Below are 25,658 nucleotides of genomic sequence, written 5' to 3' on the forward strand. Positions count from 1 at the left end.
ACATTGTCCCCAAGTATATCACTTTCTAGCTCTTTTTGACTGCACCCCTCCTATTCCTCTCCTGCTTTGCTGTTCTACTTGTTCTATCCCCATTCTGCCTGCCAGTCGTGGAGATAAACGCCCATGGCGACAGGGTGCCTGATGTCTCTTTCATATATTTTTTTAACTTGCTTAAAATAGAGGAATAGGCATTAATATGTCTTTAGATGAGTTGATATGTTTCAAAAGTAGGGGTTGAGCGCTTACTCTGCCGCGGGTGCATGCTCGGTGTTTTTTGGTAGTTTTATGGCGTTGTGCGTTACTAGAATAAGTTGGGCTTTAGTATAGTTACCGCATATGTGTACAGTAATTCACGCAGTTGTTAATGGCCGTTAGTACCTGACTCAAACCTGTGCAGGGTTTCTATGAGCTGAAAATTGGTATTGTTGAGAAATTTGGCAATTGGAAAAGTCTCAAGATTTCCAGCCTAATCAGTATCGATCAGGGAATTTCAGCCTTCCTTTCTCTGAATGTAAGCAAAAGACACGTGTGGTGTGACACATGCACCTTCCTCCTACTCAGCAACTCGGCCGGCCTGCCAACGTAAATCTTTGCTGGAAACTAGAGTCTTGGTAGAATCCAGAGATGCAACTTCATCTCGAAATGTATTTACAAGGCAAACTTCTATACTTTCAACGAACTGCTGCTGCTTATGGCAGATTTGTGGAATGGCTTCATAGTGCGAGAGTTTGTCTCTATAGCTACCCTAGTTGCTCCTGAATAAACTTCTAGGGGATCGTTTCCGGGCTGTGAACATCATGACAGTTGAGGTAGTTTCTGCTGGAAAAGGGAGGGGGGCAGAGAGGGTATCCCTCAGCTTGACAGTCCATAGAAGCTTTGTCAGCCAGGATTTTGAATGTTGCGAGGACAATGACAGCTGTGTTAGCTCATATATTTTTTGCCAGAAGTTGTACGACTAACTGCCAGGATTGCAACATCCAACAGCATGACATGCCAGCTCCTGTGGTGTCATTTAATTTTGTCGCTTAGAGACCACTTTTGGTACATGGGTTATATAGAACACTAAACGAACCAGTTGGAGGCGCATTCCAGGCACCATAACGTAGCCTCTGCTGCTGAGATGTTCTTATTGCAGGTATAATTTCCGATTCTGCTTTTTTTTTTTGTTTTTCAGTGGGAGCTCATGGAGGTGGCACGGTGCATGGAAGGACAGAGTGGCTGACAGTGAGCTGCCCAAGCAAGCTGCTGGCTCTTGTGACCGTCTCTGAAAGCCTCTGGATGGGCTAAATTGCAGACGTGCCTGGACATTTATAAATGGTAAACACAATCTAGACTACCTTTGAATTATGCCTTGGTCTAACGGATGTAGCTTGGATGTCGTGTTTGGCTGCTAGAATGGAACTGGATAGTGTTAAGCGGCACATGTCACCAAGTAAGCACACGCTGGGACGCTTATCCACAAACTCGGCTTCCCAGTCCACGAGCCACCAAAGACCCAGCCAAAGAGATCCCGAGTCATCCATGATTTCATGTTTCATACATATATGATGGTTTTACTGCAACAGCTCATAATATTTGGCATTCTAAACTTTCCCATCACTAAGAATACATTTTTGTGGTGCCATCCGTGTTGGTTTTCAAAAGCTCTGATATCTGGGCCTTGTTCTGTTAGTTTCCATGCGAACTGTGAATCGCTTGCCAGGGATGCTTTTGCCACTGCAGGCCAATTTCCTTGGCAAGGCATTTAACTATTTCTGGTTTCATACTTGGCTTCAATTGATTGTTGAGCCATTGACTTTCTCTTTCGACGCTGGCACTGCCACCACAATAGTCCCATCACATACACTGGCACTACTGCTCGTTACAAAAGGTACAGCCGTTTGCATCTATCTATCCATCCCTTAGATGGTCTTTTCTCCTATGCCATGGTGGCCCTTAAGTTAATGTAGCTATCCACTTGCAATGAAGTTCTTCACATCAAGGTAAAAGGAATCTTTCACATTCTTTTAGAAGATTCTTCACTTCAAGAGTAAAAGGAGTTTTTCACATGCCTTAAGAAGATTGGTCCCAATATAGGAATGTTGCTTGCCCCGACGTCTCTAAACCACCTCTGTAGTGGTTTCTCGATGTCTTAACATGCCGTGCGTCAGAATGTGTTTTGTCGCGCTTTTATGTCACACCGTTTCTTGAGTAGTTTACAAAGATCTTGTGGGCTCCAGTGACACAAAACTTTTTGTCTCCTTCTCCACATGCCTTATTATTTCAAGTTTTGTTGCAAATGTCAACTTTGCCCTCTAGACATTCACAGTCATAACAACTCTCACAGAATTCAGTGGTTATTGTACTCTTTTTACTGGTTTCCTTTTTGAGCAAAATGTGCGAGTGCCAAAAGCACAAGCTCGGAGGAAGGGATCAAGAAGAAAGAAGATGGAACCCGCGCACGGTGTGGTTGTGGTGGAACGCGAAGCAAGGCATGGGCGCTATGGCCGGTGGAACGGCAAGCAAGGCTTCGTGGGTTTGGGTGGTCAAACCTTGAGCAAGGCTTCGTCAAGACTGTTGGTGGGCCCCGAGCAAGTCTTAGACAATGTGCCTGTGCTTGTGAGTGAGCACTGTGTGGTGCTGTAAGCACCCAAGCCACCACCGACATCTTGGGACCATGATTGGACTCTCCTCCTCTTCCAAATGTATGGCATCATTGATTTGGCTTCTGTTCCTTTTGTTATGCTTTCAAAGCTTTTGTGTTTTTCCTTCTGCGGTTATGAAGAGTGGAATGCTTGCAAGATATGTTCTATTCCTTTATTTATTCCTTTTTTTTTACGACTGTGTGTGCGTCCTGTGCACCTTTTCTTTACTTTTGAATTTCTTTACTATTAAATAGTGTTCCGTAACGCCAGGCTCGACTCACTCTCAATTCCTACCGCCTCTCAGGAAGTCCATCGCCTAGGTGTGGCCTTAGCACCTGGACAGTGGTCCAATTCAAATTACAAGTTTGTTTTTATGGGATCTTTTCCAACCGAACCTGTGACTAACTTGTGACAGGTTCAAGTCCTGTAGTGGATGCCAGTTTGTCACAGGTTCGGTTGGAAAAGATGCCATAAACAAACCAACTTGTAATCTGAATTGGACCGCTGTCCAGGTACTAGGGCCACACCTAGGTGATGGACTTCCTTAGAGGCGGTAGGAATTGAGAGTGACTTGTACCTGGCATTTCGAAACACTATATATGAGTAATGAAATTCAAAATTAAAGAAAAGGTGCACAGGACGTACAAACGGTCGTAAAAAAATGAAAATAATAAAGGAAAAGAACATATCTTGCAAGCCTTCTGCTCTTCGTAACAGGGGCAAGAAAATCACAAAAGCTTCGAAAGCGTAACAAGGAGGGAACAGAAGCCAAATCAAAGACGCTATACATTTCGTATGAGGAAAGTCGAATCATGGTCCCAAGATGTCGGTGGTGGTCCCAGTCCCTTGCGGCACCAGTCGGAGTCGAGAACTTGTGGTGGCTTGGGTGCTTATAGTGCCGAACAGCGCTCGCTCACAAGCACATGCACATCGTCGAAGTTTGCTCAGGGCCCACCAACCATCTTGACAAAGCCTTGTTCGGGGTTCGACCTCCCACACCACTGAAGCCTTGCTTGTTGTTCCAACCACTGAAGCCTAGCTCTATGCAGCTTCCGCCTTCCTTCTTTTTTTCTTTTTCTTCTCTTCCGAGCTCGTGTTTTCGGCACTTGTGCATCTTACTCAAAACGGAATCACACGAAGAAAAAAATCGTTCAATTCTGTGACAGCAACATGTAGACCTATTTGTTGGTTGATTCTAATGTCAAATATCCATGATTGTCCACATTGGATATCATTTGCCTGCGGTGTGTTCTGCAGCCACAAACATCTGCCATGCCACCGCTACGCATTAGTGTTCAGTGGAGAAACCTGCTACGTGGCTTCAGAGCGTGCAGTCATTAATTTCAACACTAGGGAATATGACAGTGCTGTCTCATGCAAATGGACACCTCCGTTCCTACCCAAAAGCATCCATAATGTGAGCTGTGCATAATAACAGGACAAAATGCAGGTATTTACCCGGTTGGTCCCCGAAAACGGTTTTTATATAGCAGAGTATCCATATTATTGAGACATGACTGTTTCCCCACCCTGCCCAAGTCCTACTAGAGCGACAAAGAGAAACACCTGACACTGATATGCCTCAAGACTGGATAATACGCCAAAAAACACAGACGAAATGAAGGAAGATCTGGGCAGGACACGTCTTAACTTTTAACTGAATAGTTTACTTTGGTAAAAAAAATATATCTACTGATAGGGAGTAACACATGCTGTGTGAACACTGTAAACCTGATTCGCATGGTGTGACTTTACTTGGGAGTTTGCTGTTGTGACGTCACTCATGCAGCGAAATATAGGCATGGGGGAAGCTGCAGTGCCTGACATCACAGGTGTAAATTTGCAAGCGAAATTGCGCCATGTGAAGTGGGCTGATGCGTCGTCCGAACGCACTCCCCCAGAAACGAGCGTCATTGGCTCTGCAGACCGTGGAATTCTTTGTCATGTATTAGTAATGAGGGTGGGCTCACATGAGTTGTTATTCTAGGATTTCATCAAGAAGGCATTGTGAATTTTCCTCTTTGCTTTTGTCTTGTAGCAGCCCATGACACTAGTCTTTTTCTAAGTTGGATTTGCACTCACAAGGGACACAGTGAATTGCTAGGTGACCTTCTGGATAAAATACCAGGGTAACAACTCTTGTCTGAGGTGCACCCCTAGTGTCATTGTCTGACAGAATTTCACTCTCTGTGGAACTAGTGGCACTGGTTTCTGAGGAAGTGCATTTTGACCTTACAGTGTTTTGCCAGCAGGTGTCAGTTTTTATCTGTATAGATGCTTTTAGGGAGTCAGTTACTCGAGCTGCCACCAGTCGGCGCGCTTAACGGGCTGCCATAGCTGACCTTCATTTTGTCGCCGTTGCTTCGCATTGTGTACTGCACCGGTCACCACCAGAGCTTTGTTTTCGTGTTCTTTTACGTTCCGCGTTGAAGTCGAGTGTTTTCTTTAGGTCTTTTTGATATTTCAGGCTTTCATTTATTCATTTGATACCTAAGTTTCAATATAGATGTATTTTCTTATTTATAGAATGGAATCGGACAGTGAATGGATCACGATACAAGATCATGGCCTAGGCTTCAGAGAACATGTAAGTTCATCACATTCTTTTGTTTTTGTCGCTAATAAAGGGCAGTCAACACCATTGCGACATATGAAAATATCAACTGACGCAGTGAGGCTATCTCCAGATGCCCGTCGTTGGTTTGGCACGCAAAACCCCCAAATTTTTGGCAGTGAGGCTATCGCAGTCGTGCTTCTCGGTGCATGTGCGCGCTTTTAGACATTGTTTCCGTAGATAAAAGCCGGACCGCATGTAAGCGCTTTAGCAAGCAAGACGAGAGACAACGACGAGTCAGCAACGAAAGTTTCTCACTGCCACCCGTCGCGGCGCTCGGCTTTTTGATTTCTAGAAAACCGCATGAAAGCGATTTGGGGAGCAGCGAGACAAGCGACTCGCTTCGCTTTCGCTCGATCAGTCGCGCGACGAGGCAAACCGCACGCAAGTGACCAAAACGACGAGCGACGTTTTCTAGAAATCCAAAAACCGAGCGATGCAACGGGCGACAGCGAGAAATCTTCGTCGCTGACTCTCATCGTTGTCGCCGTTGCTCGTCTCGCCGCTCGCTTGAGCACTTACATGCGGTTCGGCTTTTACTTACAGAAACAATGTCTAAAGTTCGCACATGCAGCAAGAAGCACGACTGCGATAGCCTTACAGCGTCAGTTGAAATTTTTATGTGTCGCAATGGTGTTGACTGCCCTTATTAACGATAAAAACAAAATGTGATGAACTTAATGGTCTCTGGCCACAAGCCTAGGCCATAATCTTGTATCGTCGATCCATTCGCTGTCCGATTCTATTCCATAAATAAGAAAATACAAGAGCGATGTTCAAATGTCGGTATCAAATGATTAAATGAAAGCCCGAAATATCGAAAGGACCTAAAGCAAACACACGATTTCAACGCAGAACGTAAAAGAACTCGAGAACAAAGCTCCGGTGGTGGCCGGTGCAGCACACAACGCGGAGAACTGCGAGAAACTGAAGGTCGGCTGTGGCGGCAGGGTCACGTGACGTCAAGGTGGCGGCGGCGCACCCATGAAATGTTGCCTGAAAGGGTCTATATGTATTTCTGTTTTTTTATACGAACCATTCAGTTGAAGGTTATGCAGTGTTCTGTCCAGATCTTCCTTTGTTGTGTCTGTGTTTTTTTGGCATATTATTCAGTGATGAATAGCCAACTTGCCATCTTAAGCCCCAAGACCATGCAGCATGCATACCAAGATATCTTTTGGCAGGCTTGCAATAACTTGTGCTTTTTTCATGAGCCTCGAAAAATGGGAAGCCTGCCAAAGGTATCTTCGTGTGCATGCTGAATGTATTTAAGTCGTGTCGGGGTCGGTTGTTGTTCCTCTTGGTTGCTTTAGTGGGACTCTCATCCCATTTTACATTGAAAGTTTATAATACAATTTCACAAAAATATTGCTCACATTCATTGTATTTATTGATTCAATATAATCAAGTCAGACTGAATGTTTTTCTGATCTGATTTTCTTTTGTGTCGTTTTAATTTCTAGGGAATTTGGTTTTTTGTGGGTTTATAGCTTCAGGGCTGTCAGTGGAAGTTGAGACCACTTTATATTGCAACCTTAGAGGTAGCAAGGTGTAAAGTTGGGCGAGTTGATTGGTGGTCATATTGAATGGGTTAAAACAGCGCAAAAAAGATTGACGAGTAAAAGGAAAGACAGCGCTGTGTTTGTGATTAAACATGAGGAAGATGCAAAAAAAGGGGGGACGGACAACGAAGTTGTCCGTCTGTCCCCCCCTTTCTCTGTGTCTTCCTCATGTTTAGTTACTGTTACCAACATGCTCGTTTTGTACGTAACTGTGTCTGTGTTTCCTTTTACTGGTCCTTCGTCTTTTTAGAGGTAGGTAACATAAATACCAAAAAGTACTTCTATGCATTTAAAGAAAAGCAGATAGAAAACATTGTCTTTACAGTGAAGTTGTACTTATGGCTTGGTTTTACTATCAAGAGAATCAAGAATTCCCTTGCGGCAATTCAAAGTCTGCTTTCAAACGATCTGAGCAACCTTCCACAGTACTGTATGTTATATGTGGTGTTCACATTGAGGTGCTCTAACTGGCTTTTATTTTGCATTTACTGACAGTAGTATTCTACAAATGGAGGGAAATCATGTTTGTCACTGTCAAGTTCTGTAGTTCCTGCGTTATGTATTCTCCTGCAGTATGAAAGACCCAGTGGGAGCGCCTGGCCGAGGCAGTGACTGGTGTGCTCTGGGAGATCCCAACCTACCCAAGGGGGAACTCACTTAGTGTTCAGCTAAAGTGCAATGCACACTTATCAGTTTTTGGGTTCACGGTGGAGAGCAGTTCATTCACATTATGTCACAGCCACTAATTCTGAAATGGCTGTCCGAGAGAAACTGGCCCGAGTCAAGGCAATTATTTTCACTTCTAAAGTGCATGGTCCATGCCATCCTTCTGATTAATAAATCCGCTCATCAAGACATTTTATTTTTCAAATATGAGACTCGGGTGCAACATTAATATTTGTGCCTGTTTTCAAATTTTACACCAGAAACAACTGATAACAAAAACAATAATGAGCATGCTTACTTCGAGCCTCCATGATCATATCTGTGGGCGCAATGCCGATAAAGCACGCTCTTAGTCTAAACCTAAATCAAAAACTGTCCGCAAGTTCAGGACCAGTTCAGCCCCGAGTGAGCGTCCTTTCCTCGAGGCAGAACAGAATCTCGTGGAGCGCACATAGCGCCCCCGACCACGGTCATCTCGGCCACGCGCTTTTAGTACGTCTTTTATATTGAAGGAGACTGAAGATACCACCAAGACCTTTTGGGTGGCCTTTCTGCTGTTATAATTTAATTAGGAGCATGATTTATAGTTCATGTGAAACATATTTACTAAACATGCATCACTGGTTATCTTGTTCCTTCTCCAGGTGCTGCTATCCAGCTCTACGTCACAGCCATGAAGTGGCCATGGGGTGAACTGTGTACAACTGCTGTCATTAGTACTCGAATCGGCAGAGCCACCTACTAGCTCTGAAGCGCAGTTGCCAGGCACCAGATACTCGACCAGCAACCAACCTTTGTCGCTCTAGTGGGACACGAGAGCGACAAACAGAAACAAACGACAGCTACAAGCCTCCAACCCATTCAGCATGCCCGTGGTGGTACTTTTGGCAGGCGGCGTTTATTCGTTCGGTGCTCGTGAAATAAGCATGAGGGATTCTAAGCCTGCCAAAGATACCCTCGCGTGCATGATGCTTGTGTTTAAGCATAGCCTCCTTTATTCTACAAAGCCTGTCAAATCGGGAAAGACTCGGGTTTGATACTTGTCGTCATTTGTTTCTGCTTGTCGCTGTAGTGGAACTCTGGCATAAGCTAGCACCATGTACTGAACATGAAATAAAAAACCACTGTATCAAACTTGACTTGATTTTGCAGCTTCATTTGCATGCCAACTGCACAATAAATACAGCAGCTCGCGCATGTTTGCAACTTTCATTTTATTGTTTAAGTATTCTGAGAAAATTACTTTAGCAGCTCCATTAATCGTGGGTCACTAAATCCGGAACAAGGTAGCAACCAGTTTTTTTCTGCACACAGCACCAAAAACTGGAGATGTTTGACTATGTCATATACCACAAAAAACATCCTTTGAATGACAACATAGACTTCCTTGGGAGAAGTCTGTAAATTCCCCGTATAGCCAAGATTGAATGACCAGAGAACTCCCACCCTGGCCCACACTGCATTTACACCGTTTTGCCAAGCTTGACTGACCACTGAACTGCCAGTGTGGCCCAGGATGCATTTAGACCGTTTTGCCAAGCTTGGCTGACCACTGAACTGCCAGCCTGGCCCACGCTCGTTTTACACCGTTTAGCCAAGCTTGGCTGTACAAGGAACCCCCACTGAACTGCCGGGCCGGCTAGCCAGGCTGGGGCTAGCTTGCCCCTTGGAGCAAAACGGTGCTTGGGCCAGGGAAACTTTCCCCGGCTGCCCAAGCAGGCTCAAGCTTGAGCCGGTGAATTGTGCTGCTTGGGGAGTGTCCTCTCTTCTGCACTAAATTATTTACACCAGTGGCCTACACACAACTCTCGCATAGGAAAATCACTATTTGAAGCCCCGCGAAAGCGGCCATTCGTCCAACACTGCACAAAGCGCCGCTTGAAACTTCGAGAATGCAGGCATGATCGAGCAAAATCAGGAAAAGGAAATGGGAGCAATGGATATCCTAAAATGCAAACTGAAAGGCACAGGGTGTGCAGTTCACGTAAGATGTCTGTTTTTGTTACATTTACCACCACAAAACGAATTTGAAAGAGAATGAAAGGACTAGGTGAACGAAGCTTAATTTACTCACTAAAACAGGAAGAAAAGAATATTCCCCATTTCTAATTAATTAAATTTCAAGGAAGACTACAACGTAAAGGGCCCTACTGTGGTGCATAGGCCGTGTATGCAGCTGTTTTTTTTTTTTTTTTGTTTTTTTTTTTCTTTTTGCATAGGAACGGGCATAGGGACTTTCGGTGCTGATGTAGAGACGTGTAGGGTTTTTCAGGGACGTTTGTAGGGACTTCCGCAAAAAATAGTTGGGAACACTGTTCACAACGTTTTCCCATTCTGTTAGGGTTACCGTACCCATGTGCCCGTGTTGCCCGTGTTTTGTGAGCTGCTGCTACGTGCTTTCGCGACTGAACTCAAGCAAATGGCGACGCAACGAGCTCAGTACAACGCCCTCTTCAAAAGAAGTGCAATTATGATGGCCGTGGAAATCGGAAACTCTGCCGCGGCTCGACGGCTAGATGTGACAGAATCGACTATCCGTGGGTGGAGGCTCCAGCGTGAAGCGCTCTTCAAGTGTGAACCCGGCCGAAAAGGCTTCCGAGGACCACGTTGTGGTCGTCACACAGAACTCAAAAAAAAAGTGGCAAAGTTAGTAATTGAGCAGCGAAACCGCCTCTTGGGGGTCAGCGTCGAGCTGACACAATGGAAAGCCCGAGACATAGCTCGAGAGATGGGGATACCTCGGGAGAATTTCAAGGTTTCGTGTGGATGGGTGCAAAAGTTCATGCGAAGGAATGGATTCTTCCTCCGGCGAACAACATCAATAAGGCAGAAGCTACCATCGGATTACAAAGCGAAGCTACTAGAGTTTCAGCGCTACGTGATCGACCTACGCCGCTCGTCGCAAATGCCGTTGGGGTACATTGGCAATGCGGACCAGACTTCCGTTTTCTTGGACATGCCTATGTCAAGGACTGTTAGTGAAACAGGTGCCCCCCAAATTCGCATAAGGACTACAGGAAACGGGAAGACGCGGCTAACCGTGATGCTGGCCTGCTTGGCGGATGGGCACAAGTTGCCGCCATACATCATTTTCCGGCACAAAACTATTCCGAAGGAGCTGTTTCCCAGAAATGTGATTGTCCGCTGCCAAGAAAAAGGTTGGACGGACACTCGGCTTATGCTTGACTGGGTCAAGACAGTGTAGTGCCGACGGCCAGGTGCGCTCCTCCACCCCGCCTCCATCCTGGTTCTAGACTCATTTCGCGGTCACCTGACTCCCGAAGTGAAGAAGATGATGGGGGAAACTCGAACGCAGTTATTCCCGGAGGTATGACGTCCGTGTTGCAGCCGTTAGACGTCTGTCTGAATAAGCCTTTTAAGGAGAGGATGTGGCAGCTGTACGGAGACTGGATGCGTGAAGATCGGGCTTGGACGCCTTTGGGTAGGATAAAGCGACCGAGCGCCGCGAAGATTGCCGAGTGGGTGTTCGCCGCATGGTACAACCTCTCGCACGACATGGTGGTTCGCGCGTTTAAGAAGTGTTCTATATTGAATGACCTGGATGGCACGGAGGACGACTTCATCTGGGAGGAAGAAAGCAGCAAAGAGGGCTCGACCATGACGACGGCGATGAAAGCGACGGGGACACTTGATCACCGATGGCGAAAGCGACGATGAGTGAGCAAACTCATTTTATTTTTAAAAACTGGCAGGTGTTGGCCACTATACGTGCAACAAATAAAGGTACTTTTTTTCCCCTCCCTTTACTCGCGTTACATTCGTGTTCCCTTTTTTTTTCGCGCTGTGAAAAGTTACTTTTCGCGTTACAATCGTGGTCGCGTTACATTCGAGTAAATACGGTAGCTCGAACCAAGGAGCTTTCCTCGAAGATGCGCCTGGTGTCATTTGCTCACTAACTAGAGGGGGGGCCATCTGGAACGTGGCAACCGTTCCTATGAATTATGACCGGGGCACGGGGATGGCCTCGCCTTACCACAGTGACCCTTCCGTGGCTCCCCGGACCCCACGTGCAAGGAAACGGGACCTTGGTAGCATATTCTTGGAAAACACATTTGCCACTTGCTTTGGTTTTGCTGTCGCTTGCCTCACTTTCAGTAGTTTGCTTTGGTTTTTGTTGTCGCATGCTTCGCTTTGAGAGGTTCGCTAGGGTCTTTGCCCGCAGAATGAGCGCCTGGAACTGGGAACGGAGAAAGACGGACTTCTCAGCAACACCCTCCTAACTTACACTTCAGCAACCAGTGCGCCAATATCTGGCACCATACTATTTCTGAAACCTTTCTTGATTGATAGTCCTGAATTTTTTATTAAATTACTTTTCATCTTTACGAACATCTGAGCGGTTTGGTGGTCTGCCAGCAAAGTCACAGGTGTGAGCGAAATTGCTGGACGTCCGGAAGCTTTTCAACAAGCGACGTCCGGCAGCGATGAAACATCCATCGTCGACAGAACAATGAAGCAAAGAACATATACTTTTTGTGTCAGGCAGCCGCTTGCGCCACCTAGCCGCGCATGCTCAACTACGGTACTCAGCTCAGTTTCGGTTTCAAAAGGCCACTGAAATTGGTCCTTTGGCACAGGCTTGGCACAGATTACCCATATGTTGGCAAAATGTAGCAGGATATAACATGGTTAGCCCCTTGGCACAGTTTGGTGCAGCAATCACTTTACTGGCATTGTACATGCACATAAGACTGTTAACAAAGAGCTTATCAAAAACCAAATTTATTCTGTCGTTTGTAATATGCACAGACTTCCCAAAATCCCATAGTGTTTTTCTCGAATCAGCCGCATTTTTGGCGAGAAGTCCTCCTAAATTTAAACTCGGGGGCTGTCAGTTGACCTTAGCTTAGATGCCCCATAAAGTATTTTTTGCTTGCTTTTCAAGTTGAGAAATTCGACAATAATTGGCTTGTGAAAAACTTCTCATTTTCGCTTAATACGATGTGCTCGTTCTACATCACCAACTTTTATTTGCAAACAGTTTGAAAAAAAAAGCATTGCGCGATATGCCCTGCTGCAGACCTCTGACTCATTTCCTTCCTCAGGAATTCCTTTGATAAGTAGGTTGCTTCTTCTCATTCGATTTTTGAGAGCATCTACGGCACTGTACAAGCTATCTAATCTTTGCTGTTTTAAAGGTACTGCTTAAATTTTTTCCTTTATTTTTGAAACCACATCATTTGTGTGCTTGATTTGATTTTAAATTTCTGTCATTTTGCCTACCACACCTTCTAGTCTTGAAACCCGGTTTGTTAAGTGTCCGATCCTCAACGTCAGTTGGTTTAATTATCCGAGGTGTTTTTATTTTTATGCCTTGCATTGTCAGGGATAACAGTGTTTAGCTTCTGAAGTACTATTTGGTCAAGTTTGATATCATCAGGCCGAGGGTTGGCCTCAATGTCACCACAACCTGTAAGCAACTGTGCGATGCAAAGTATTACTGGCCAAATGTGAGATCTTGGGAGTACCTTGCACAAAAATGAGGCACTACTTTCCAACTTCCAGGGCTGCTTCCTTTTCCGCACCGCATTTTTCAGGCAGGATATAGCAACCCGCGCTCTATACATAGAAAAATCCACACCCATTGTTCACACAGTACACAAAGATAGCAATAAAAAGCTATAAAACAGTTGCAATGTAGAATTTGCAGTCGAAGAAAAAAAAATTAACAGCAACGAAGCTATGGATCACAACTCACCTAAACCGGAATGATGTTCAGAGGTAGAGTTCAACACTTGACCACAAATCCCGCTTGACTGGACGTGGGCAGGCCTCTTGGAAGGATCGATGATCCGGTGTCGCTAGTGTACCCGATGGTTTCCAATAGTGAAGCAGCACGTGGTAGTCTGCCTTGGTATCCAGGCGATGACACGGTCCTACAACAGAATGGCGTTCAGAGTTGGCGAGTTTGGCGCTCGACTGCAAATCTCCTTGGGTATTCCGCAAATTACATGTTAAGCGCTTGATTTAATTGGACAACAGCCCATATCTAGATAAACCCAATTTTCAGTGAAAGCGGGGTGGGGGCCCCCTCGGTACCTTACGGTAGTGTGTTGTACTGAAGATAGTTCCATTCTTCAATGCTCATATCGACCTTCAAATTCGAAAAAACTATATGTGCAACCTTACACGGGTTTATGTGAAGTGGATACAGTGAAGTGCCATCCAGTAGTTTTGCCTCAAGCGTGACAGCAAACGAGAAATTGCCGGCAAATGCAACACCATGGTCACACCGTGCAAGAGGCAAAAGCATCTTTTTCTTTGACAAAACATGTACAGTGATGTGATTGGCCTAAGCCGTTTTGGAGCATCTTTTGGAGCAGTCAAAACAGTGTTTTGGAGCAGCAAAAGCGGCTTTTGGAGCAGCTAAAACCGTATTTTGGAACACCAAAAGTGGCTTTTGGAGCAGATATTCTTAGAAAAATAAAAATATTTGTTTTAAGTGCTGGACAAACGAAGGGCACTTTGCTCGCCGAAATAAATGAATTATGGTTAAGTTCGACCACCTAGGAGTCTTTCAAGATGTAACTGAAATGTCAATGACATGACACATTTTGCAATGCTTCAGTTAAATGATACATATATATGCACCCACTATAGATAAATAAGAACCAAACTTCAAATATTCAAATTTATATGAAAACCAAACTTCACATATTAAGATTTATCTGAAAATGACCAGCTTAGCAGTAAATATCACAGCATTAGGTTGACTAGTAATATAATAAATGGAAGCAGTCCCCGACTGATGAAACACATAGCTATACTGCAGTGCAATGTGAAATTGCACACAAGAAAAAGGTGCATTACAACTAGCGGGTACTTGTTGCTTTTCAAAACTTTCTGCAAAGCTGCTGCAAGCTTCGCTTTGGCTTATGCTATAAATGAATGTCCACTTTCAATATCTCCAAAGAGACATTGAGACATCCCACAAGTGTACAGTGCTGTAGGCGTTGCCGAGCAATTCTGAAAAACCGCTTGCCACCATTTTACTCATTCCCGACGTGCCAGATTTTCGTCAAAAGTAAACGTAAAAAAGTGGATTGCAAGCGTCCTGGCTGGTGCCTCTGTCGTGCAATCATGGTCGCATGCATGTCAGGGTAACTTCTGCAGGCTTGCAGCTGCACGTGCTTCTTCGCACGAGCGGAGACGGCTGTTCGATTGAAACCGAAACCATGCCACCCCACTCCGTCGCCAACTGGTCTCCAAAAATGTATGTAAAATGTAACTGCCCAGCATGCAACAAAAAACAGTTCAGCGGCGCGTGCTTGCGAGGCCGGCAGGCGAGGTACAAGCTAAACATACAGAAAAAAAGAACTGAGCGCATCGATGCAGGACATCGCGAGTCGGAATCGAAACGTTCTTGGGGCGCTTTGTGCAACGACTGAGCTTGAGATAAACAAGCGCGCTGTGCGGGTTCAGCGTGCAGACATTGCCTTCTTTTCTTTAGCTCACTTCTCTTCACCAACTTTCTTGCGCGACAGATTTTTCATGTGCCGAGGTCCCTCTCGAAAGAAAGCCAACCAAGAGAAACCTAGGTAATCAATACTTCTGCAGAGCAGTCTTCGAGTTAAAAAGAGATTTTTGTAGCAGCATATGTTTTAAACAAAAACAGGAATGTTGATGAATATGCGGCGGTCCTTATGTTTCAGTTTAGGAAGCTCCATATTTGTAGCGACGTGCGGACTGGCACGCAGGACCAAATATAGTTTTCCCACGGCCGTTGCTTTTAAAAGCGAGTGCAGTTTAAAAGCAGCTCAAAAAGTAACTCCCGCCGCGCAAAAATGTAATTTCGTTTCACAGTGTGACGGCATGGCTGGTACCCAGCACGTTAGCGTCACAGCATCCGCACACGCCCGCATCTATCGTTTAAAAAATAATGCGAGACGAGATTCACGAGACGGAGGGAAAAACAATGCGAGACCGGATGGACAATTGATGTAACTAAAGCAAAGGTGCAGGCGAGCTGGTTCAATACTGACATTGGAGCTTTGTGCCTGTCCTACGTCCCTTCTTTTCCTTGGCTCCAGGGTTACAATGTCACGATTGATGCAGGGTACTTTGTGTCGGGTGGCTGCTTGCACCACCTAGCTCACGCATACTCAATTACGGTACTCAGTTTAGTTTCGGTTTTGAAACGCGACCAAAACTGGTCCTGTGGCGCAGGCTTGGCGCAGATTACCCATATATTGGCAAAATGTAGCAGGATGTAGCAGGGTTAGCCCCTTGGTGCAGTTTGGCGCAATTGGCGCAGCAATCGCATCACTGATGTATTATCCCTCAAAGTAGCAAGGTGAAAAAAGAAAGCAGATGTTGCATCTTTTGGAATCTCAGCTATTTAAAATACATTCAAAACAAAACAAAACAGATTCAAAACACCAAAGATAACATCAATCGGTCAGCTGCGACATTTCCAAGTGCCTACGTGTCAGGTTTATGATGTGTCATACGGTGTGCGTTAAGTAATATGTCATCAGCAACAAATGCAAAGAAACAATAATCATTTTAAAAGACGACGACCGCACCGGGCACTATGAGAGACGACGACAAGGCCTTGAAACGCCAAAATCTCTATTATTATTAGAAAGAGCATTGCTTTTTGCATTTAAATCTCAGCTAGTTCGTTGCCCACAATCTTAAAATTGAAAGAGCGCATTGTGATAGCACTCGCTAAAAGGACATCCGCGCAACACAAGAGGTCGAAAAAGCCAGGGCACGAAGACCTCAACGGCCGTGTACATGTGGTACCTAAAGCATGGACTAAAAAGATGCCAGGGCACTGAACTATGCCTGCTCGCCATGCATTAATAACTTCAAAACTAGCTTGGTTGGAGGCAGCGATGGATTTGAATCACCTTCTGCAGAGATTGTTGTAGCTGAGGGGAGCCCTTCAGAAAGTTGAAATTATGCCAGATGGCATCTAGGCCCCCAACAATGATGCTGACAAAGATGTGACCGTTCATATAAGATGACTGATTAACATATCATTCAAATTATTAATAATGGCTATTCTTCGAAGGACCAGGATAACGGACCTGAGCTTTCTCCTACTACAGCAGTCACGTCCCGGGCAACAGACGCTTTACAAATTATCAGAACTTTTGCCGGTTTCCATGACGACGACGTCAAGATACAGTTGCCATCTGACTGCGAGGATCACCTCATGCCACTTCTTTCAGAAAGTGTGAGCAGTGCACATTGACTGATTTCTGGAATTCAAGCTCGTTCATGCACCGCCACAAGTAATCTTTCATGGCTGTTTGGCAATTTCATGACAAAAAGTCTCTACAGTGACTAACATTTTCGGATGTCCCATAAATATTGCTGCAGCAGAATTAAAGTTTCGGCCTATATTTTCATGCTGTAGTAGGTGTATTTCTATTATCTCCACAAAGGGGGACAGGAACTGGCAACGGCCACAGCCCTTAAACGTTGCTTACCTTGTCGGATGAGCTGCATCCGCCATGCATTTCCCTCTGCCAGATTCTCCTCGGCATATCAAACACCCAACGCTTTCAGGCAGAAGTCCTTGACACTGGACAGTCCCCGTTGACCATTCCAAGTGCAGAGCCTTTCACAGTGTCCTGAAGTTAAGTAGAAAGTGGTTGGTGAAAAAACAGTGCAGAGCGAGAAATATCGCCAGCAAAAAAATAAAAATACTGTGAATCAAGCATGCTGACAAAACAAATGGTTCTCTCGCAAATACGAGATGGAGGTTTGAAAGCAGTGGTGGTTTGAAAGCAGTGCATTTTGGGATTGAAGCAAATTCATGTGAATAGTGGTTTTGGCCGAATAGTTTTGAATTGAATATTAAATAGTTGCTGCGCTTTTATTCATGCCTTTCACTACTGTTACACCATGCTTAAACAAAAATTCAGCTGAACTCGCAAAGGTTGTTCTTAAGCTTCTGATCACCCACTTATGAGCTCTGTTAAATTTGATCTAGCTATATTCATAGACTGTGGCCTCAGAGTCCAATGCCTACATTGGGATGGCAAGTAAATGACAGATTTGACATAAAGTTAAACATATAAAGAAGCCACACCATACCTAATTGAGGGGAATTATAACTCTTCTTGCTATATAAAAATATTTTATTCAATTCTGAATTAAAACAAGCACAAGTAATGAACACAGGCTGTTAAAACATTGCTGCATAACACACACTCTTGCATAAAAGCCACAGTTAAATTTTGAAGATTTTACTGTGATATAAATATCACCAATCATGTTTTCTTCTTTTTTTTTTTTATTACACCAGGTGTGCGTGTGCGTTATTCGACTCTGAAGGTTTGTTTTTCACCTAAGTGCGTGGCTGCGCTGCGACGAAGTGAGTCGCAAGATCGGGGTATCAGCTCCGAGGGTATTACTTCTCCACAGTGCATTGGTGCTTGAGGAAAAGCGCACTTAGAGGTCTAATCCGTCCCAATCAACACTTCGAAAAGCATGAATACTGCAGTTAATTTTGAAGCAAATATCATATAATTCGAAACTAGTATTTGATAATTTGAATATTCGCACAGCCCTACTCTTCATACATAGTAATTAGGCATCAAAAAAAAAAAACTACTTTCTTAATTTTCAGTGGCATTGTCAAGAATACCATGTGCCAGACACTTTCAGTTTCCTTTTTGAGAACAGCTCCCTTTTTGGCGCAGAGATGGTGCAAATTGTGTATAAATACAGCCTTCGGAGCAGCATGTAGCAGGGTTTTCTTTCTGGTGCAGTTCGGCACAAAGGGCACAGCAGTTCCACCACTGAAGCAGAGGAAGGTTTTTCTTTTTTTTTTTTTCAGTAGTGTATGTCGTTAGGCTAGTTGGGCTAGTGCTTGTCCTGTATACTTCTTGTCCTTGTCTTGTTTGTGCTATTTTATGTCTGACGAAGGTTTTTTTGTTTTCCTTGTATCTTCTGTTCTTTTTGCTTTTCATCCAGCCAATCACAAAGTCGCCTGTCACAATACTTTTGTTACTGAGGGACACCAGGTTTTTGTCAAAACCTCTTGCAGAGGATTTTAAAATTTATTTAGCTTTTGTGCGGAATGTTGTGGAGTCAAGTGTTGGAATTCTAGCACATCTACAGTCCCCTTTAGATTCAGTTTCGCCTTTTCTCTAGAGCATAGCTCATTTATTCAATAAAAAAAGTATTTTGTATATGCTCCTTTGCTTTGCATAAGAGTATATACACAAAAATATGTGAAGTCATCAGAAAAAGTTGTTCTTGTTCCTTATAGCCCACTCAGCTTATTAAGTGATGCTGGGCTATCAATGACCTTCTTGCAATGACCTCCATTGCTGTTATCGAGCTGCACAGTGCAGCCAAATGTAACAATAAAAAAAAAAGTGTACTACTCTGGGTTCAAAAGAAAACGTAACCAGCAAGGTGCTCTTGCGAGATTAGCTTGATATAGAAACATCAAATATGAAAAAAAAAACTCGGCTATGAGTATGTGAAGATGTCTTCATGTCTGTGAAGACGGCAGACATGTAGTGCACTGTACCGTCCTCCGCATGGGAAGTAATGAGGACAAAAATATGTGTGGGAATAAACAAAGGCGATTGAAAAAGTTACCCGAAATCTGGCAATCTCTTCTTTCCCTCAGTTTCTACCCAAGACCCCTGTTGCCAAGGCAACTTGAGTTGACACAACTGCTCGCGTCGCATCGTCGTATTTCAACAGATCTGAAATGTCACTCAAGGCCAATAAATTTTTTCTTTCTTTTTTTTTATCAAGTTACAGCATTTTGTTTGGGAAATAAAAATGGTATTCATTGCCTAGTCTCCCGGTAGCCGGCAGAATAATTTCTCCAAATTCTACCGGCAGTTGCCTCCCATTGTTGAACACTCACTCTTATTCTCCCAAAATTTCGTGGAAACACGTTTCATGGACAGCTTTATGTGGATGCACGTTTCGTGGCCACAAGTCTTGTGGACACACAATTGGTCAACACTAACATTTGATTGAAACTCGTCATCCGAATTTCATCGCGTGTGTATTAATGGGAAGCATGTGAACCAACTTATGTTTACAAACAAGCTGTAGTGCTCCTAGTGGATGCCACCGGCGCCATGGTACACATGCACGATGAAATGTGGGCAAAGGGCTCGCCGTCACACATAAACAAACCATTGAAATGCGATGTTGTCGGCGTCGCTGTGAGTCCCTGTGCTCTTTTCCGCATTGGAATAGTTGATTTTACGATTTTATTTTTTCTAACAGCCTCAGCGAAATTAGGGAGGCTCGTTACACCGCAAAACTTTGTGTGAATAATGTGACATGCAGCATGGACGCCGCAAAATGGACGCTAAAGCCCGATTCGCATGATGAGGTTCTGCTCGCTATTTTCAGTCACGACATAGCTTGGGCTGCAAAAGCGTGAACCGCAGCAGCTGAGGTGGTCGACGACGATACTGAAAATCGCGAGCAAAATCAGACCAAGTAAATCAGGCATAACAAGTCGGTGATGGCCACTGGTAAAAATTAACAACGTATGTTTGTATCTACTTTTTACACTGAGCCTATTTATTCTAACCAACCTTCAAACTTAAAAGACTTTTAAAACAAGTAGAAACGTTTGAGAGCAGACGACAGTTCGAACAATCAGGCGGCCGTTTGAACTTGAAGACGCACTGAACGTAGTCCGCAGATGGTCCATACAATTATGCGGTTTCCCCGCGTTCATGTTGGAATAAAACAAATAAATCTGACGACTAAAAGCACCCGTGAATTCAACCCAAACTGGTTCCCGCACAAGCAATCGTGGACCAACGTTGTCTGGTTTTCCTTTTTCATGGTGTCTATCACTGTTCTTGGACGAACCAAGCAGGCATAAAACACATGAAAACAAACCTTCAAACCTTTCCCGATTCTTTTGGCACAGTCCTAGTCGCGGCGTTTTGACGAGAAGGGGGGTTTTTGTCTGGTTTCTTCAAAAACAATGCAGGAATGCACGTCCTACAAGGTGACTTCCGCCCACAGCCCCAGACCGGAAGCGAGCCAAACGCGCCACCACCGCGTCGTTACGTAACAGACCTCGGTTTCTGTATAGCTACTCTAGTTCACACCACTCCGCGGCGACAGTCTGTGGCAGCTCATTACAAAAATTATAACCCAGCTGGCCCACCCCAAACACACCACCTCGCAACAAGTCTGGGGTGGCTCATAGCAGAAAAAAAAGCTAATCTGATCAATACTTCAGCTTGGGCGAGTTGGTTAAACATGCTAATACTTCGCAGCGCACAACAGACAACACACCATCAAAACAGATACACACAAAGAAACAACACTCACGCAGCGCTGACTGTCAACTCTCGGATATATTAATCTTCGTTCTTATCTTTCACCCTTACGCACTAAAAAAGAAATAAATGTTAACCAAGGAAGAACAGCGAAAGAAAAATAAAAATAAAAAGAAAGGGGAAAGATTAATATAGGAAAGAAAGATGGAAAGAAATGGAAGAAAATAAGATCTAGTCCTACTACAGTAAAATTACTGAGGAGGTTTTCCTAAATAATATAACTCTTTTCTTGATAAGCTAATCGACGGGGTACTAACACATACTCCGTCTAGCAGGTCTATGCTCGCGGCTTCGATGATTTCTCGAGTTAGTTTGTTGTTGCTTCGTCCCAGTACTGTGCAGTTGCCCAGAAGGGGGGAACATCCACAATCTCTACAATGAATGCCCAGATGGCCTGAGTTAGCGTTAATGGCGTTGCAGTTATGTTCCCGGAGCCTGTCATTGAGACAGCGCCCCGTCTGCCCAACGTAACGCTTCCCGCACGTAAGAGGGAGTGCAGAGGGAGTGATATATTCGTTCCCTCTTACGTGCGGGAAGCGTTACGTTGGGCAGACGGGGCGCTGTCTCAATGACAGGCTCCGGGAACATAACTGCAACGCCATTAACGCTAACTCAGGCCATCTGGGCATTCATTGTAGAGATTGTGGATGTTCCCCCCTTCTGGGCAACTGCACAGTACTGGGACGAAGCAACAACAAACTAACTCGAGAAATCATCGAAGCCGCGAGCATAGACCTGCTAGACGGAGTATGTGTTAGTACCCCGTCGATTAGCTTATCAAGAAAAGAGTTATATTATTTAGGAAAACCTCCTCAGTAATTTTACTGTAGTAGGACTAGATCTTATTTTCTTCCATTTCTTTCCATCTTTCTTTCCTATATTAATCTTTCCCCTTTCTTTTTATTTTTATTTTTCTTTCGCTGTTCTTCCTTGGTTAACATTTATTTCTTTTTTAGTGCGTAAGGGTGAAAGATAAGAACGAAGATTAATATATCCGAGAGTTGACAGTCAGCGCTGCGTGAGTGTTGTTTCTTTGTGTGTATCTGTTTTGATGGTGTGTTGTCTGCTGTGCGCTGCGAAGTATTAGCTAATCTGAGCTGGTGATGACAGTTTGTCAATGATACATCACGAGTCCATGAGCTGACCCGTTGAAACGTTCGATGAACTGATTGCCGCCGCCAATGGGAGGCAACGGTCGGTAGAATTTCGGGGGAATTATTCTCCTGGCTACCGGGAGAATAGACACTACCAATAACATTTTTACTGTATATTGGTGCCGTTGCAAGTGCAAATGGTTCAGCTTTTCGTCGTGGCAGAGGAATGTTATTCCAAAACTCTCTTGCATAGCGTGCGCCAACGCAATTGCTCAATTTAGCAATGACGTGCGCTAAAACTGCGCACGTTGTTCTATACACAAACTCATCTCTCTTACGTCACGGCGCGGTGGTGGCGCGTCGGGCGCACTTCCGGTCTGGGTCTGTGGGCGGAAGCTGCCATGGGGTGCGTGCATTACTGTGTTACTTGGGAAAAAAACGGACAAAAAACTGCCTTCTTGTCAAAACGCCGCAACTGGGGCTTTATCAGGAAAGGTTTGAAGGTCAGTTTTCACGCGTTTTCTGCCTGCTCGGTTCGTCCGAGAACGTGAACAGGGGTCGTGAAAAAGGAAAAACAGACGCCGTCCAACCACGATTGCTTGGGCGGAAAGCACTCTGGATTGAATTCATGGATACTTGTGGTCGTCAGATTTGTGTTTTGTTCCAACATGAACGCGGGAAAACCGCCAAGTTACACGGACCACCTGCAGACTACGTTCAGTGTGTCATCACGTTCAAATGGTCGCCTGATCGCTGCCATCTGCTCTCTAAAACGTTTCTGCTTGTCGTCTGCTCGTTCAAACGACAGCGGCCCGTAGACCAAACATAGACCTGGTAATTGTGATAAGAAGTGCAGACCTCAGAAGACGATTAAGTTTAAAGGTTGCTTCGGGTAAGTAGGCTCGGTGTAAACAGTAGATATAAGGAGATGTTGATAATTGTTACCAGTGGCCATCACCGACTTGTTCTGCCTGATCCACTCGGTCCGATTCTGCTTGCGATTTTCAGTATCGACATCGACATCTCAGCTACAGTTCAGGCCTTGGAGCCCAAGCGACGGCATGACTGAAAATCGCGAGCAGAACCTCACACCATGTGAATCAGGCTTTAGTGTCCATTCTGCGGCGTTCACACGGAATGAATCGCCACATGTTACATCATTCACGCCGAGTTTTGTGCAAAGAGCCTCGTTAATTTCGTTGAGGCCGCTCAAGTAGTCAGACACTGCAAGGAAGACGTAGAATCAACAATTCCAACAAAGAAGTTTGAGCCACGAGAAGGCAGGAAGGGTGTTTTAATTGAGGACGACAGAACGGGGCGCATCGCAGTCGCAGTGGCAGCTGCGTGTGAAGAGAAGACTCTACGACGAAGGAGATTGTAAATGAAAAGTCCAGACGCGTGCGCAACTTGCGTGCAATCAAGGTGAAATTTTAAAAACGAGTACCTATTCTATATTTGCACTTAGGATAACACTAGAGGTCACGATCGCCAATCGGTCTCTTCTCAATAAAGCTGCGCATTCAAACCGCTCATTGCTCACACAGCGGAGACTCCATCCAAAGCTACGAGCTTCGTTTTGCAACACCCGTCATTTAACATTCGTCCACAAGCCCAACGGTAATGTTGGGCAGTGCCAAAACTGCGGCCCAAAACAAACACGTGCAATCTCGTACCTGGAGCCTCCTGTTTACCGCCGGTGCACCATGTCTTGACCTAACCCGATTTCGTTGGTATCAAGACGATCAGGATAACGCTCCGCCACACCAGAAGCACGTCTCTCGAAAACGAGGACCCACAACTCTATGCCAGTGCTCTATGCTACGAACCTACCGCCCAAAACACAGCCACTTTGTGTTTACCTTGGGTATGGTGCCTGGAACGCGTCTCCGACTGGTGTGTTTACCGCGGCCGAAAAAGTGGTCCCTCGATTTCCGCCTGATGACGTCATAAAAGTGTCATGCTGTCGCCGGTTGCGACCCTGGCGGCGTCTCAACAGTTGTGGTAAAAATAGCAGACGCCTGTTCTGCTGCAGGTCGCTTTCCATTGTGACAGTTCACGGAAGCCAGGGGAGCCGGAAGTTGGGACGCCTAAAGCGACGCCGTGACGACAGCGACACTCGCGTTCGCTCGTGCTTTTCGCCAGCATTTCTACGTCCAGTGGAAGGAGTCACTGGGCGCGTTAAGTTAGTGAGCTCCGGACTCCGGACATCTGCGCTCGAGCGCGCGGGTTCGGAGCGTAGGTTAACGGCGCACTTTAGTACCGAGGCGCCATCTGACGCCTATTTTTTTAACTTTTCCGGTTCCGGCTTTCTGGCGCGCGTAAACATGGCTCCCGTCTCGTCGAAACTGCAGTATATCGAAACGTCGAAAAAGTGTTTCTTCGACGACGAGTTCGATGAAATAAGTGCGCGGAGACGGCGGCAACAGCAAGAGCTTGTATTTTTGCTGCACGCTGTTGGTGCGGCGATTAAAGGTACGCCGAACGCCTTCTGAATTCCCAAAAGCCTTAAAGAATGACGGCTGAATGGCCGAATTCATTGACTCGCCTGAAGGTACATGAAGAACTTCGACAAGCATTTGAAGGATGTAGGCATACCTTTCTACACCAGCACCATGCTTTTTTTTATTTTTGTATATTCCACGATGACGGAACGATTGCACGAGCTGCCAAGCGATCGCCGTCGAAGTATCCATGCATCCAAGCAGGCGCGACTTGCGCGTCCGAGGGAGTCCCTAAAGGCTTCGGCGAAAGCACGAACGACGCCGAGAGCTTCGAGCACTGCATGGTAGCGCAGAACGAGCAGCTCCTACCCACGACCGGGCCTACCTCGGTGCCGTTCCTGGCTAGGCCGGAGCCTTTCGGCCGCGGGGTTCGGTTGGTGCGGTCGCGGTCGGCGAGGTTTGGCGAGGCGAGCACAGTGGCATCCTCGGAGCGTTCGGAAGCAAACTCGTTCGCCGGGGATTGCGCACACCCGACGCCTCTGGTCCAGAGTGCCCCGGCGGCCCGGTTCGGAGCCCAAAACGCTTGGGGTTTTGATGTTTCTTCCGTCCCGTGCGAGACCACCGCGTGAAACTTGGTGAAACCACCTCGAGTAACCGCGAGACTGGCCGCGAGAGCGGAAACGTCGTCATTACACCGGAAACCAACCTGTTCGAGCTCTCGCGCACCATCTCCGACGACGGAGCTCGCGGAGCGCGCTCCGCCACCGTGCACCGGAAGTGAGACGATGTCGTTTAGTTTAGCTCGAGTGCACTCTGACCGCTGGAGCGCGCTCGAGCGCGTTAACTTAACGCGCCCATTGACTCCTTCCACTGGACGGCCAAAAGTCACTTCCGGTGCACGTAACTCCGGGGCTTCGGAGTCAAGCTCCGAAGCACCGAGTCCGGAGACGGTGCACGTAGAGTCAAAGGAGCTAAAATGACGTCATTTCCTGACTGGTGACGATTTCCGGCGCTAAAAGAGAAAAAAACAAACAAAATGGCGGGATAAGCTGCTTCGGTTCTGCCGCGGGTGTGCGGTTTGCTCGCTTTTGTTAATGAAAAGTGCTCAAGGTAAGACGAATAACGCGTCCGAATTTCTTTTTGAGGTAAGGCTCTTTTCGGAAAATGCATTAGACCGTATTTTGCTTGGTTTGAATATGCTAATAAACAACGTAAACGTTCATTTGACGCCGTGTCTTGATCGCCGTTGTACGGAAACTCGGTAATATTGACGATAGTCCTGTCCGCGCTCAACAGAGCAAGGCAGGGTATGACCGCGACTTTGGAAGCCGGTTGGACACT

The 25,658-nt window shown here is 45.6% G+C and overlaps 1 long non-coding RNA gene across 1 annotated transcript; it reads right to left on the bottom strand.

The window, feature by feature from the left end:
* Window positions 1–13,197: 13,197 nt before the first annotated feature.
* On the bottom strand, window positions 13,198–23,665 carry LOC121837549. The gene is made up of 3 exons (XR_006078187.1): window positions 23,550–23,665; window positions 16,928–17,071; window positions 13,198–13,363 (listed from the first exon to the last, which is right to left on the bottom strand). It is a non-coding gene; the product is annotated as an uncharacterized LOC121837549 (long non-coding RNA).
* Window positions 23,666–25,658: the final 1,993 nt, after the last annotated feature.

This window comes from Ixodes scapularis, unplaced genomic scaffold (assembly GCF_016920785.2).
Source record: "Ixodes scapularis isolate PalLabHiFi unplaced genomic scaffold, ASM1692078v2 PGA_scaffold4__175_contigs__length_147842914, whole genome shotgun sequence".
In the NCBI taxonomy this organism is placed as follows: domain Eukaryota; kingdom Metazoa; phylum Arthropoda; class Arachnida; order Ixodida; family Ixodidae; genus Ixodes; species Ixodes scapularis.